The 4,395-nt window shown below is 44.1% G+C and overlaps 1 non-coding gene across 1 annotated transcript; it reads left to right on the top strand.

Annotated features, from left to right (window-relative positions):
- Window positions 1-1,167: 1,167 nt before the first annotated feature.
- Window positions 1,168-1,326, top strand: LOC138614761 (U1 spliceosomal RNA). The gene has a single exon (XR_011310330.1). It is a non-coding gene; the product is annotated as a U1 spliceosomal RNA (small nuclear RNA).
- Window positions 1,327-4,395: the final 3,069 nt, after the last annotated feature.

Here is a 4,395-nt window from a genome sequence, read left to right as displayed (position 1 = left end):
GGCATTAAAACAACTGAACAACTAAATCAGGAAGACTTCAAACAATCCACATGTAAAATTAAATCTAGTAACATCCTTAATGCATTGAGTGCAGCATGGCATATTAGATAACACTGTAGAAGCACACATCAGCCAAAGATAAGTTCATATACCCTGAGGCTTGACTTGTTATCGTACCGTATTTTAACGCGTCAAATCTTATTTTATTAGCACTAAGACACTAAACTTCTCATAATGCAGATTGCCGTGGTTACGTGCACAAATAAATTGCTCACACCTGAAACTAATTGAAATGACATCATGACTGATACGTTTGTGTGATGCTCTTAATGCCAAATGGTACAAAAATTAACTCAAACCTTTCTAGAAATCCTGAATCATCAAAGAGGTGAGAATGTGATTATCTCAGGACTGAAAAACAACAAGTGATGAAACTACAGGTAAAAAAGTGTTTCAATACTATATATAGATTATATATCTAGTTGTTTGAGGGGGTGGTTAAACCACTGGATTGGGGTAAAATATGGACTCAGAAATGTTGCAGTGGAAGAACAAAGCTAGGTTGACGTCATCGGGATGGGGGAAGAGAGGGAGGGGGTTAAGGACACATGAGGAGAGGCAGCAATTCTCACTGAGGTGTGAAGATCATTTCAGGAAGTCAGGAAGAACTACAGAAGAAGAGTGACAGCCAGCCAGCAGTAGTCAGGAACACAGGAACCAGACCTCAGGACTGGATAAAGGTCTGGTTCTGACAATGCACCGAGCTAATGGCAGACACGGAGGGATCACTAAATACAGTAGGTTTAACATTGCCCTAATGGTGCGTTCATGAGCAACTGGGAAGTGGGAAACGTCCGACGTCCAAATGGGAGAAATCACCTGAACGCCTGTAGAACCGGAAACTTCCCACTCAGAAAGTCTGAGTTTTCCGAGAGCCCCGAGAAGTCGGACTGACGTCACTCGACATGGCAGCGTTTGAGGTGAAAGGTGGAGATACGCCCGCTCAGCGCAGAAATTAAAGCGCCGTCAAACAGAACTAACGACTATGTGAACAGACAACGACAAATGGAAACTGTCGTCCCACATGGCCGTTACTTTGTTGCTGTCAGTTTTAAACGTTATCTGCGAAAACCAAACATGTAGAAATGTAGTGTGCAAATAATAATAATACTTACCTGGCAGGGGAGATACCATGATCATGAAGGTGGTTCACCCAGGGCGAGGCTCAGCCATTGCACTCCGGCTGTGCTGACCACTGCGAATTCCCCAAATGTGGGAATCTCGACTGCATAATTTCTGGTAGTGGGGGACTGCGTTCGCGCTCAGAGGGCGGCACGGTGGTGCAGTGGTTAGCACTGTCACCTCACAGCAAAAATAGGTTCCAGGTTCGAATCCGGTCCTGGGCCTTTCTGTGCGGAGTTTGCATGTTCTCCCTGTGCTTGCGTGGGTTCTCTCCGGGTTCTCCGGCTTCCTCCCATCATCCAAAAACATGCACCTCAGGTCAGGTTACCTGGCGCCGCGCTAGTGGCAGCCTGCTGCAGCATCTCCCCCCTGAGAGCCCCCCCTGAGAGCCCCCTGCTGTAGTGAAGAAATTTCCCCTCTGGGATTAATAAAGTGTATAAAATAAATTTAAAAAAAATAAATAATGACTGCATTCGGTCCCTGCGATGGTCTGCAGAAGTGGTGACCAGGTTGTTTGTCACTTTTCTGTATTCAGACAGCAGATAGAGCAGATTTTCTGAAGGCTGCCATGTTGCCCTTTTGTTGTCGTCATGGGAACGCTCTCAACTGGGAAGTCCAAGGTTACAAGGTCGCAACTTTCCCGCTTCCCAGCTTCTTGAACACACCATTAAAAGGCAGGTAGTTGATTTCCACCGATGACACACAAGTTTAAGTTCAATTGTATTTTCACCCAAAGGGCCACACAGTCAGACATAAAGACGTGTAAAAAGTTAAAGTTGCAGCCCACACATGTAACACTTCAGACCAATCCTCAAAGGATCTGCCATGTTAGAAATCTCTCATATTGTCCCCAATGCCCATGTAAAGACTGAAACCAACAAGTTCATCGTACTAACGAGTATTGTGTCGAAGCTGATATTTACTTTTCCTTCATTATAGTCCAAAAGTGTTTAAAAAAAAGTGAAAAAAGCCACACTATTGGACTGGGTGTGACATGTTTTGTTAATTACCACAAATAAACACACTTATTTTGAGTCATTGAAATGAGTGTGTGTCTGTGATAGGGGAGTTAGTTAGAAAGGACTGAGACATGAACACATAGTTGGTTTTGTTCTGTTCACGAAATGTGTTGACAATGCCAATACATACACACGATGCTTCCACCAGTACTAATACTATGGTCATATAAAAATAAAGTCCACAAAATATATATGAATTTTTTTTTTTTTAATCCGTGGAGCATAATCCATAAATAAAATATAGGATTACTGTAATGATTAAACCTACAAATGCAGTACAATGCATAAAGCACACCAGACTGCAGGTTATTGGAGGACGGGCGAGCTCATGCAGTAAATAAAATGTTGGAACATCAGCATCACGAGTCCGGGTTGGTGTATTTCTTCAGCTGCAGCTGTGAGGCCAGTTGGCTCAGCTATTTACAGAACTCCACTGTCTTTTTGACAAATACTTTACTATGTTGTTTGTCACTATTTGGTGCACGTTTTCCCTTCATGAAGTTTGGAGGAAAAGGCAGCAAAGAGACTCACTGAAACCGTGTCTGGTCCATAAATATGTCCGTTCCCACCCAGCATGAACGTCACAGCGTCTCAGCCAATAAGAACACAGCCTGTCTACCCGACGCTCGTCCCACGAAGCCTTCTCTGGGTTTTATTTCTTCTCATTTATCTCGTCGACCCCCTCACACTGTTCGTTTATCCACCACAGTGCAGAGTCCAACCCTCACACCCGCTGGATTAATTCAATAATCTGAGCCTGAATTGACGAGATCTGGTGGAGCCTGACAGTTCAGGTGGTGAATTACAAACTCGGTGCTCAGACATTTACGAACATGAAGTACGTCATAAATTTCTATATAACTGCAAATTAAAATGCAGCTTGAAACTGCAGGGATGTCTCATTTTATTAAATGTCTGCTGCTTTGACTCTTCCTCACTGATTTTTTTAGTTGTTCGTGTGTTTACATGTGTATTTACATATAGAGTGGGAGGGGCTGCGATCACAGGTGTAACCAGACATACTCAGAGCTGTGCACTAGTGATCCATCAGCCAGATAAATGCCTTGTCGGGCACTTTGATACTTAGCACTGACCAAACTTCTTCAATACCATCTAGTATCTAAAAACATCTTGTCATTCGGCATCCAGCTTCAACACCAAAGGAGGAAATCTCATCAACATCAGTGAACCAAATGTTCCCCAGTTATCAGATCGACTCGGGCCTCCCGGGCAGACAAAATTCCTGTTTCAATTTAAATCATGACACTTTGTTTTACTCCATTAAGCTCATTTTTGACCACACCTGTGAGTTATGGTGCTGCAGTGAACTGGAGCCTTCTCTGAGCACAACCGACCAGCCGGCATGTGAAGCATTTAGGGGACATCCGTAAAAAGTAGCACCTACCATTAATCTGTATGTGGGGTGTTTGGGGGACATCTGTAAATTGTAGCTAGAGAAAATAAACTGCTTATTGACGAAGACTTGGCTAGCAAGCTAAACAAAACAGCGGAGTCATTTACATGATATTTCTTGGCACTGGACGAAAGTAATGACATAAAGGACACCGCTCAGATTTTAATGTTTATCAGAGGGATTAATGACAATTTTGAGATAACAGGAGTTTTTGGCCGTGGAATCCCTGAAGGGGACACCGTGGGGAGAGGACTCGTATGACGGCGTGTCGGGGGTCATCGAGGGGCTCCAGCTACCTCGGAGTAGCTCGCCAACGTTACCACGGACGGATCGACAAATCTGACTGGAAAAAACATCGGGTTGCTCAAAAGAATCCAGGAGAGGGTGAAAGAGGACAACCCTGAGCAGGAGGACATTTTCTTACACTGTGTAAATCCGTCCTGCAGCTCGACCACGTAGTGAAGCCGGTTGTAGAAGTGGTGAACTTTATTGGAGCGAGGAGACTTCACCATCAGGTCATTAAGTTTCTTGAAGAAACTGACTCTGATCACCAGGACTTGCTTCACCACTCCAACGTCCGCTGGTTAAGTTTGGGGAAAGTACGTCAACGAGTGTTGGAGCTCAAACAGGAGATTATCTCATTTATGGAGCTACTTGAGAAAGCTGACGATGTTCCTGAGCTGAGTGACACAGATTGTCTTTGTGATGTCTTTTGTTGAGGACGTACTGACACACATGAATGAGCTGAACGTGAAGCTACGAGGGAAAGACCAGTTTGTC

The sequence above is a fragment of the Brachyistius frenatus genome, unplaced genomic scaffold (genome assembly GCF_029030835.1).
Source record: "Brachyistius frenatus isolate BFR_SWC_R1_liver_20210118 unplaced genomic scaffold, ASM2903083v1 Contig_564, whole genome shotgun sequence".
Lineage (NCBI taxonomy): Eukaryota > Metazoa > Chordata > Actinopteri > Embiotocidae > Brachyistius > Brachyistius frenatus.
Note: the sequence above shows the minus strand (reverse complement) of the source record. Positions and strands in the feature narration are given on the sequence as shown.